This window comes from Myxocyprinus asiaticus, chromosome 48 (assembly GCF_019703515.2).
Source record: "Myxocyprinus asiaticus isolate MX2 ecotype Aquarium Trade chromosome 48, UBuf_Myxa_2, whole genome shotgun sequence".
Taxonomy (NCBI): domain Eukaryota; kingdom Metazoa; phylum Chordata; class Actinopteri; order Cypriniformes; family Catostomidae; genus Myxocyprinus; species Myxocyprinus asiaticus.
In genome coordinates, this window is record NC_059391.1 from 2,449,798 (window position 1) to 2,461,950 (window position 12,153).

Below are 12,153 nucleotides of genomic sequence, written 5' to 3' on the forward strand. Positions count from 1 at the left end.
TCCCAAGGAACGAAACAGTAAGATCTCATTAATTAATAATGCGTTATCATGACCCTCACTTTAGAATAATGGTCCAGATCATTAGTAATTCCGTCATACTTATGTGGTAACACTTGACTCATTACTTATGGGTTACCATAATTTTGGTCTACTGATATGGGATTTTTCCATGGTTAATTACTACAATATTAAATTTGGTCCCCATCAATCCTGAACATGTGATTACATCCTTGACTATGATTCTCTAGCAGACACTGTTGCCTTGATTTAGCAACCTGTTCAACAAAGAACCCATGCATGATCTTGTTCACAATAAAAACATAATCATTCACATTTTGAACACATGTTAATGTTTTGATTAGTAATTAATTAGTAGTTATTTTAAATTAGCCATAGTTAGTAGATAGTTCTCAATGAGGCAGATCAAATTCAGTAATTACTGATTAACTAACAGTGAACTACCTCAGTCATCAGTTCACTATTACTTACTGATTGGTTAATCATGTTTCCATATTATTTAATTGTAGTAACTAAATTGTTAATGTAGTACTACTCATTAATCCTGTATTAATTCCTGCATAATTACCTATTAATGACGGACCATATTCAAAAGTGTTACCAAATATGGTTATATTGAAAATCTAACTTTTACAGATCTGTTTTAACCCAAAACACCCTGACAGCCACCTAGCAACCGCATGGGAATGCCATGGCAAACACTTAAAACAGTACTGTATTATGGCAGCTAGTTTTGCATTTTCTTCAGTGATCATGAAAACAACACAACCTGCAGATTGATCTTGAATGGTGAAGTGGAAGCGTGTTGATCTAAAGAGGTTCAGACACAAGCACAGTTAAGAGACTTATTAGTTTCACTAAATAATCAATGTAGCAGGAAGTTTGAGTCAAAGACTATTGATCACACTAATGTAGGATCCAAGAGCTTCACACTAAATGAGTCTCACAGCTTTGAGTTCATAGTCAGTTGGTCTGTAAGGAAAAAAAGAAGGAAATAGAAAGAAAAGAAATAGAGAGAAGGGGAAAAAAAGGCAGAAGTAAAGATAGAGAGGCGAATTTACTAAACAGTTGCAGCACTTTTGCACGTTGTACCATATTTCAGCACAAAAATCTTATTAACTAACCACCCAATCTTGTTTAACCAGATATTCAAATCAATAAAATAACAATGTACTGTAGTTCACTAATTGTCTTTATTATTATTATTATTATTATTATTATTATTATTATTATTTATTTATTTATTTATTTATTAGTGCAAACATGTCTCCTTAATTCAGATTTATTTGTGTGGCACAATAAGTTTGAGTTTTGTACATGTGTGTTAGCTTTGAGGTCATCTATTTGCTAGTTTACTTCTGAACATTAACAAATTTCTCTTCACAGACTTCAGTCCAATAAAATGCTCACTAGCATGAGAATTTCCCTCCCCCTAAAGCACCTGCCTCTGACCAGTAAGTAGAAAGTTATGGAGTTAAGAATGGCATAGTACCATACTATTTTTATTATTACTGCCAAATCTTTATACGCCAGAAATAGTAAAAGTGGTATGGAAATTTATAGCTGTGATGCAACTACAGCCTATTGGCTTTTTTTTGTTTTGTTTTTTTTTTATAAAAAAAAAAAAAAAAGGTTGATGGCACACCTTCGCTTACAACAGTGCATCAAATAGACAGACAGACAGACAGACAGAGGACACTGAGCCCTGACTGATCATAGGACTGTGCTCTGGGCATGATGAAATATGCAGATGTGGGTATTTGTAGTGTGCTGTCCACTTACAGCCATGTGACAGGCATGGACAAATCAGCTATTTCTGTCCATCTAGTTTTGACGGTTCGGCCTGCAGGGCGTCATTATTATAGGGCAAGAGAGTGTAAGAAAATAATGTAATCTTCAAGTCAACATGCTTGAGAAAATGCTGTTTATTTTTCATCTGTGCACTAAAAACAGAGCAGCTGTAGTGTGCATGATGTGTGTGTAAAGTTCTGTTTGGAAACTCAGTCACGCAAGCTCTACTATATGTGGCTTAGACCACATTACCCATGAGACAAATTGTGTGAATCATAATCTATTTAGCACATATTCTAAAAAAAAAAAAAAAAAAAGCTCAGGAAAGTTGGAATGTTATTGGCTGGTTTGCTTTTTTTTAATTATATATATATATATATATATATATATATATACACAGTATATTATTATTTATTTAAAATTATATTCATTATTAAGTGTTCTTTTATAAGTGTTTGAGGGCATTATACTGAACTCTTCACTAAACAACTGTGTGTATTTCAACAGAAATATTTATACTCAAGTAAAGTACTGTACAGACATTCAAAAACTGTATTTATTTGGTAACACTTTACAGCAATATTCCCTTTGCTAAGGGATTATAAATGGGTTCATTAATGACTAATAATTAATTTACAAATGCACTATAAATAATTGATATGCGTTATAGCTAGGGATGTCCCGATATCGATACTGGTAATATACTGTTGATATGAAATTCAGAAAAAATAAAACAAAAACAGGTATCGGACTCGGTTTTGGCAAGTACCAAAAAAAGAAGCATCAGTATTCGTATTCATTCTTAAAAAAAAAAAAAAAAAAAAATGTATCATGATATCCTATAGCAAAGGTGACTTTCGTGCAATACCTGCCAAATAGTGACCCATTGTACCTCAAATGTTATAAATGCTCAATAACAGTTATTCAACATTAGTAATCTATGAAAATGTACCTTAAAGTAAAGTGGACACCTGTGAAGCTTTTCTTAAAGGGATCATGACACGAAGAATCACATTTCCTTGATCTTTTAACATATAAGAGGTAATTGAACTTTAAAAAACATACTGCAAGTTTCAGAACTTAAAACTTCCTCCTCACTGCAAAAAGAGCATTTGTTGAAACCAAGCTGCTAAAACCACTCGTTCTCTTCTTCCTCCATATTGTGATGTTACACTGTGGTAGACATTTGCATCTGACCACCTCCACAACAACACATCAATGCCTACTTTTTCTTTAATCACTTCCAAATCCCACCCAGCAGCATGAGCAGTGAGAGATCAGGTCAGTCAAGAGCACAGAGCCAATCACAACAGTGGTTTTTTACTGTCAAGACTTAAAGGAGAAGCAGCACCAAAAATAAGTGAACCTCAGGGAGCATATTAAAATAATAAAAATGTCATACCATGGCCCCTTTAAGGAGTTGCCAACATTAGAAACTTATGTACATAATATTCAGTATAGTTTAATGATCATCAGGCTTTATTATATGATATCTGTTGTGAATGAGCATGAAGAGCTGAAAATAATTTTTGCAGAGGACTTTAGATAACTAGGACTGGGTAAAATCATTCTTTTGACATAAACGTGACAAGAAAAAGTGAGCCAAGACATTACAGTCCTGAATCTTAACACAAGATGACATAATCCCTTGTTTTAATCTCACTATAATAGTCGATTTTTGCTGCATTGTGACATAAATCATGAATTATGGCATTTTTTGTTTTTGATTAATAGAAGTATGAACAAGTGTTTTTGTAAAACATTTATAACATTACATAAGTAAAAATACTCACTATTTGGCAAGTTTATTAGATTAAAGTTGCTCTTTTTATGCATGTTGCTATAACTGCTTATTACACGGTTCTCTGGAATACTCTATTCTTATTGGTCAATGGCAACATCAGGTATCAGACTGCTCATCAGGGTATTGCAAGTCATCTTTCCTGCTTCTCGGATTACTGTGCGTTCTCAACATGTAAGCTAATTTCAACTCAAAATAATGTGCATTTATTAGGCAACTAGTCTTTTAAGAATCTTAGTAATGAGCAAACAGATGCTCATTAAGTAAGGAATAATAGACGATGGAACGTTGAATTATTGAAAAATAATGCACACACTGAGGTGGTAATGCAGTCACAAAGTTTTTCGTCCCTAAAAAGCTCTTGTGAGTGGTTCTTCTGCCACAGATTGAAGGTCTTTCTTTGATTCAGCCCAAGCCTCTATTGCTAGTTCGAAAACGTCACTTTAGAACTAGTAACAGAGGCTTGTGCTGCTTTCCAGCACTTATTGGAGTAACAAGGTAGTGTGTGTGTGTGTGTGTGTGTGTGTGTGTGTGTGTGTGTGTGAGAGAGAGAGAGAGAGAGAGAGAGAGAGCGAGAGAGAGAGAGAAAAAACTGAGAGAGATCTGGTGTGGAATTACTTGTGTTTGTTGCGGCTCTCGGCAGCAGTTACATTAGCTTCAAACTGCCAATATGTAAGTTTAAGTAGACTTAATTATTGTATAGCTTTTCCATTGCTAAACAACTGTTTACAACTCCACTGAGTCGCAGGTGTGCATTGACATTACGGCTCTGTTTGTTGTCGTGTTTGTGTGCATGTGTGTGAGAGCGAGAGAGAGGGGGAGCACATGGGTGCTTTCCACAGATATTAAAAGTTATTTTGGATAATATAGAAACTGTTGTGTTGATCAAGTCACGGTGGTGCGTTTACATCAAGGCTCTATTTGTTGGTCGCGGCTCGAGTATCTGTGTGTGTGTGTGTGTGTGTGTGTGAGTGTTGGTGTGGGTGAGACGAGAGTGAAAGGGAGAGGGAGAGAGAGAGAGAGAGAGAGAGAGAGAGAAAGAGAAATTTAAATAAATGTAGGATATTATAAACATTGTTTTTGTTCTTATCCGTTGTACTCAACCAGTGCCTTTGTTTTAATTGATTATTTTGCTGTGGTAGCCTGTACTGCTCTTTGAAATAACTGAAATTATTTGATGAAGTGATATGCAACCGTTATGCGGTCAAGACCTGGAACTACTTCATAGCCGTACGTTTACTAGAAAATAATTGCACACCTTAGAATGTCTGTCAACCAGTCAGAATCAAGCATTCAACAGACCTGTGGTATTGACCTTATCCAGCCCCACCCCTTTTCAGCGCTGCACACTTCTGTGTTTTGTCTCTTACCTTCCGGTTTGAACTGAAGCTACTGAGAAGAGTCGATCAAAATGGATTATGTGTGGGAGCATAGAACGTATTATTATTATTTTTTTAGCAAAAGGTGATGGTGTAAGTCTGCAGCACCCAATTACTATGTGAAAATGCTTGTGAGGTGTTTTAGCTGTCACTGTAAATGTTTTTCTGACATCCACGGAAGTAAATTGAACCTGTCAGATCACATTGCGACAGCAATGACACACAGCACTTATCATGATCCTAGCATTTAATTGTTATGCATGTTATTCTGCTTAATTTAAAAGTTTAACCTGTTGATTAATTTGTTAAAATGTGTAGTTCACATGAAATTTCAAACAGTGACAGCTTGTATTATTTCACATGCAAGTTCATAAACATTAAAAGGAAATTACGTTTGTACTTTTTAAAATTTATTTGTCACACTGCATTTTAAAAAGGCTTAAATGTGATTAAAATTGTTGTAAACGGAATATAAAATCAAATGTACACTTTCACATGTATGTTTGTTTGTATGTGTGTGTGTATGAATAGTCCAGCAAACAACACCCTACCTCCTCGTGGTGCCGGACGGGCAACGCTGTAGTGGGCAGTGCTGTGGGGGGAGGTCCAATTCCGATTGGCCTTTCCCCTCATGGCATTTGTAACCACCACAGCGGCCAAATGGGGGCTCTGGACGGGTGCGAAGGGCTGGTAACCCCTCCACCTTCAATTAACTACCACTAAACTACGATGTAAAGAACTTATTAATCTTGTGCCGGAGGCCCCGGGGGGACAGGTGGCTATGACGTCTCCTGGCCAAACCCCATTTGGCGGAGCCAGGAGACTGAATTCTTACCCTCGGGGCTCCTCCAGAAACAACGAAAAACCACTTCGGATGGCCACGTGGAATGTTAGAACGCCCCCTGCGGAGGAGAGGCTGCCACTCCTCTGTCAGGAGCTGGACCGGTACTGCCTGGATCTCTGTGGTATTCAGGAGGTCCGGTGGACCGGCTCTGGCTCCTTCCACCATGAGGGGTGGACGGTCCTCTACTCGGGGCAGGAGACCACCAAACAACAGGGAGTGGCTCTTCTTCTGAACAAAAGAATGAAGGGGGCGTGGGGGTGTGGGGGTGTGGGAGCGTGGCGGTGAGGTGTGGGAAACTGTAAGCCCCAGGATACTTTGGGCTCGCCTTCCCATCAACCAGAGGTGAGGAGTGGTGGTTGTGGTTACTTATGCCCCCACTGAAGACGAACATCCGTGGAGGGATGCAGGCAAGGCCGATAAGTCTGATGCCTTCTATGACCTCCTGTCACAGGTGCTAGCTAAAGTGGCCCCTCGGTATAGAGTCACCTTGTTGGGTGACTTCAATATCTGAAGTGATGGTGGCGTAGTGGGCTAAAGCACATAACTGGTAATCAGAAGGTTGCTGGTTCTATCCCCGCAGCCACCACCATTGTATCCTTGAGCAAGGCACTTAACTCCAGGTTGCTCCGGGGGGATTGTCCCTGTAATAAGTGCACTGTAAGTCGCTTTGGATAAAAGCATCTGCCAAATGCATAAATGTAAATGTAAATGCCCGAGTTGGCCAGGATGCTGGCACCTGGTCTGGAGTGATTGGAAGGCATGGGCCAGATCAGCTCAATAACAACGGCAGGAGGCTGCTAGAATTTTGTGCAGCCCATGGGCTTGTAATTACCAACACGCTTTTCCGGCATCGGTGCATCCACACTACATCATGGATGCATGCCGGGTCCAAGCAAGAACATCTGCTGGACTACATAGTGATGGAACAGCGGTTGCGGGCACATGTCCTTGACACCAGGACCTACCGTGGAGCTGATCTGACCACTGACCATCGACTTGTCATCTGTAAGATGCGCCTGCCATTCTTTCACTCCGTTGGTGGATGTGCACCCAGGTCCCCATTCAAACCCTTAGTGAGGTCCTGGGGGAGGGAAAGTCCCTCAGCCAGGAACACAACGTGGGACAAAGTGGGGATGACCCTGCCGAGGCTGCGGTGCCTCAAATTTTGGAGGAAGAAGTCACCCCCTGTGAGTGGTTGGCTGAGGTGCCATCTGTTGAGGAAGTACTGAAGGCGATCCAGAGTCTGAGACTGGGAAAGGCACCAGGTAGAGATGATCTCCCAGGCGAAATGCTGAGGGAGGGTGGCGTTTGTGCACAGACTGCCCTACATGACATCATAACAACAGTCTGGACCACTGGACGAGTTCTGCAGGATTGAAAGGATGCCCTGGTGGTCCCCCTCTTTAAGAAAAGGGACCACACAGACTGTAACAACTACAGGGGCATCTCACTCCTCGGTGTGCCGGGAAAGGTCCTGGCAAGGATTATTCAATATTGCCTCGCTAGGCACGCTGAGGAGAGGCTTGCAGAGCCCCAATGCGGTTTCAGGAAAGGGCGGTCCTGCACAGATGCCATATTTTCTGTCCGTCTGCTACAGCAGAGGTGTAGGGAATTCCAACAAGACCTACATCTCTGCTTTATTGACCCAGTCAAGGCCTATGATACCATCAGTAGGCCGGGCTCTGGGTTGTTCTTTGTGCTTTCGGAGTCCCTGCCCCTCTGCTCACGATCATTAAGGACCTTCATGATGATGAGTGGGCCCGGGTAAAACTGTACACCTTGGGGTGCGACAGGGATGTCCACTTGCTCCCACATTATTTAACATCTATTTTGAAAACGTAGTTCGTAAAGCCTTCAGTAGCTGTACCGGAGGAATTTCCATCTGGTACAGATACAATGGGAGGCTGATCGATGCCCGGGTGCGGTCAAGGAATGGCTCCCTATTGCTCAACCATGTTATGTATGCCAATGATCTGGTAATTGCTACTCACTCAGAGGAGGAGTTGGGGGTGCTGCTGCTGATCCTGGAGCTTGCCACTAAGAGGTGGGGCCTTACCATCAGCCCCACCAAAACTAAGCACCTGCCTGGGTATTTTGTACCATCGGACACTCCACCCCCTCAACTCCCAATTGGTGATAGAGCAGTTGTGGAGAGAGTGGAGAGTTTCCCATACCTGGGCAGTGTGCTCATGACCGGCTCCAGTTTAGCAGCGGAGCTCTCACTCCGAATCAGTCGAGCAGCATTATCTTTTCATCGGTTGTGTAACACTGTGTGGAAGCTACCTGGTCTGTCGCTCCGCACGAAGCTTCAGGTCTTCTTGGCCATGGTCGTTCCCTCTTTTCTCTACGCTTGCGAAATGTGGACCCCGTTAATGGAACATCTTTGCCGGTTACACATTTTGTAACCTGCCTACGATCCATCCAGGGTTCAACCAGGCTGGATTGTGTGAGGAGCTCACAAATCCTTGGGTGAGCTCCTCCAGCAGGCAAGGCTGCGTTGGCTGGGCCATGTAGCCCACATGCCCAGCCACCGCATGCCTAAACAGCTTTTGTTCAGCCAGATTGAGGGGGCTAAACGGGCGCAGCACAGGTTAGAGAGGAGATGGAATGATGTGATACAGGAGGATCTGGAGCTGAGTGGACTTGCCGCTGACTGGTACCAGTGGTGTCAAGATCGGCCTCTGTGGAGGAGGCTCGTGAAGGACACTACTGGGAAGTTGGAGGCAGTCACTCTCCAAAAACAACGGAGGGCGGAGGAGCGATGCTCACAACAACGAGTGGAGGGTCGGGTGGCTAAAGCACAGCAAGTTGGCACAGTAGGGGGCACAGGTGGACCATCAGCCAGTCGTCTCAGTCGACCCGTGGCATCTGGGTCTGCCCCGTGACCTCCTGCCAGCGGGCTTTCAACACTTCATGTGGCCTCAAGGTGCACATAACCTGGCTAATGCATTGTGGTGACGTCACCGCCACTTAGTGGCGAATGCTGGTTGTTGTTGTTGTGTATGAATATAATGACATCCTTTCCCCTCTCCCGGTTTAAAATCTGCTCTCATTAACTATAACGTGATGGTGAATGACATGAGAAGATGGTCAGAGGTGTTGTACGAGATATTTTTAATGACTTGTTGTCTCTTGGAGTTTCATGAGCACAGAGACATCCACAGTTTCATGAGCACAGAGACATCCACAGCTTGAAGGTAGGATATTGTGTATTATGAATGAAATACTCTTTTTTTTTTTTAAATCTCCCCACTCTGCTTCCAGTTGTTATGACATCCTCTGAACATTCTAAAATACTCATGATAACTTTTGGCAACTCTATAACCAGTAAATCCACTTCGCTAGCTAATTACACTATGACATCAACACCATAGAGATCTAAAGTTCAAGCACCGGAAGTTCAAAGACAAAATTTTCAAGATGGATACTCGCTAGTTTCTCTGGTGCATAAGGTCAATCATTACAAACTAAACACCAACAGCACTCCGGCGCAAACCGGAGGTGGATTTCAGCTGTTCAACTACAGTATTTATTTCTTCTCAAATAATGACATAATATCAGTGTAAATCAATGTTTTATGTCCACGTATTTATTTATTTGGTTAGCCGCGTAATAAGCGGGATAATGTACAGTCAGCCAGTTGTTACTGCAAAATAAACCCATTAAGGGGGATACAAGAGTCCTCTGCTTTGCGTCTTGGTCACCCTGTCGGGGTTTATTGTGCGATAACAACCGGCTGACTGTACATTATTCCTTACATATCAAATTATAAAGCATCTGTAAATGACTGAATACAGTTATTTGTTAACCGCTTCATAAACCCTTAACAAAGGGAACATGTTGCTGTTTGTATATTAATTCAAAAAATAAGTAAATAGCAAACTGTCATTTAGCATATGCTTTTATCCATAGTGATTTACAGTACACTTATTACAGTGACAGTCCACCTGGAGCAATTTGAGTGGCAATCAAAACAAGTAGTACTATAATAAAAAATATGCATCTAATCGCATCCAGGATTTGCACATGGATTGTAGGGGAAATATTGGGTTCAAATTAAATGAAGTGTTTGACTTGTGAGTTTTACAAGTGGTAATATAGTTATTATTATAAATGAGTTATTTATAAAAATAAATATTATATATGCAAACCTTTTCACTTGTTCTAAGCATAAACCTAATTTGCACAGATTTGTGGTGTTGTGGTAAAAGCATTTAGATGTTCAGCTGTCTGAATGAGAGTATGTGCTGACAAACTACAGACAGAATGATTAAAATCAGTACCATTTTATGTCTGAAGTCCTCCACAAATTCTTTCGGTCTGAATTGATGATATGATTAGCATATAATAAACTCACATGCACTCATAAGAGCTTTCTGTCCATAGCTTTGTTCTTGGTATATTGATTTAATCAACCTAATCAATATTTAATCAGTGAAAGAGATTGCCATTTTTATTATTATTATTATTATTATTATTATAGTTCACTTTAATGAAGCAGAGGATTTCCAAAAGCTTTAAGATGAATGAAATTAACTAGAGACTTGTTTTGGAAAAGCACTGTTCACTTTCAACATCAGAGCGACTACAAAACTCTCTCTAATGACATGTTAATTAGAGATATTCATTTCGCTTTGCTCTGCTGTTCTCTTCTAATGAAGTTTACTCTTGATCTGATGTCTCAGCGGTGTGTTTTGGAATGAACTGTAATGAAACAAGAGGGACATTTGTTTGGACACAGTTGGACATCTATTGTGCAGATTCTGTTTGCAACTGACCCCAGGTCTCACATTTTTCTTTTGTTTTGGAACATGAAAAGAGTAGTTGGAAAGTATAATTATTAAATTACTATCAAGACATATTTTCCCACATTTTTATAGACATTTTCTGTAATATGTCCGGATTATAGCCAAGTCTGCACTAATAGCGTACAGGGGGCTTAAAGACTTTTTAAAGATTTTTTTTTCACCCAAAACACTCCAGTAAATGGCAACAACCACAGCACTTTACTGAACACATGTTTGTCACTATGCATTGCAAAGATTACCTGATCCATAAAGTCATTGCGTTTCATGTTTAAAGGTTGATTTTTAACTAGCATTTAATTAATTTTAAATGTCGAAAATGTATGTAGCTAATAAAAATCTCTAAAATGATCACATTTATTTTAAGACAAAATACTTTTTTGTCACTTTCAGTTTTGTTTAAGGGAATCAAATTAAAAGTTTTTCAATAACTGTATACAATATGTTAAATGATTGTATTTGGGGTAAAAAGCCGCTTGTTGCACAGGGGCTAAAGGCCCCCCATAAAAAGAATAGATTTGTTATGAAGAATGTTCAAAGTAGGCATCACTTGACTGATACAATCACAATAGATTCATTTGTTCATTTAATACTTTAGAAGTTATGAAATGCTGAATGTGATTGAAATTAACAGGAAACCGTGCACCCTTTTCTGCATGGATCTTTTGATTAAGCATTTTCTTTCTTTCTTTCTCTCTTTCTTTCTTTCTTTCTTTTTATCATCTTTCTGTCTCAAATGTATTTGTATAAGTGAACAAAATTTTCCCTATAACTGTTGCCCCAGTGTCTACAATATATCATTCACCCCTTTGCCACCTATTTTCTAAATGAATTTGAATCAAAACAATCTTCTGTTATTATTTATTTTTACACAAATGATGTTGATCCACCAATTTTCAATAAAAAGAAATGTAGTTTTTCAATCCTGCTACGCATTAATGATTTTTACTTTCACCAGTAGGCGGCAGCATCAGATTTGAGAAAATGACATGCGGCACACTGCAGCAAAGTCATTTGACCAGCTGATCAAAAACAAGGCCAGAGCTGATCAGCACAAAACACGTGGACTACTGAGACAAATCACATATTCATGCATTAACAGAAAGGGTTTGTGATCAGCAATCACAATCAGTGTGTTATTTAGGGGACAGAAATGTGATCTCACAGGGGAGAGAGTGTGTGTGTGTGTGTGTGTGTGTGTGTGTGTGTGTGTGTGTGTGTGTGTGTGTGTGTGTGTGTGTGTGTGTGTGTGTGTGTGTGTGTGTGAAGAGAATGGAGTGAAGGTTTCCTGCTGTTTGCAGGGAAGGCAGATGGTGTGTGTGATTATGGAAGTGAAAAATATAGAATCAGAATGAAGGAATGAACAAATGATAAAATTAGAAATCATATTTTGATATTTGAATAGATATGACTGCATTACATTGACAACATTACAAATGAAAGGGTCGGTCGTGTCTCTCAGATAATGTTGCTTTATCACAGGAATTTAGGTTTATGTTTTGTTTTTCACGCCTG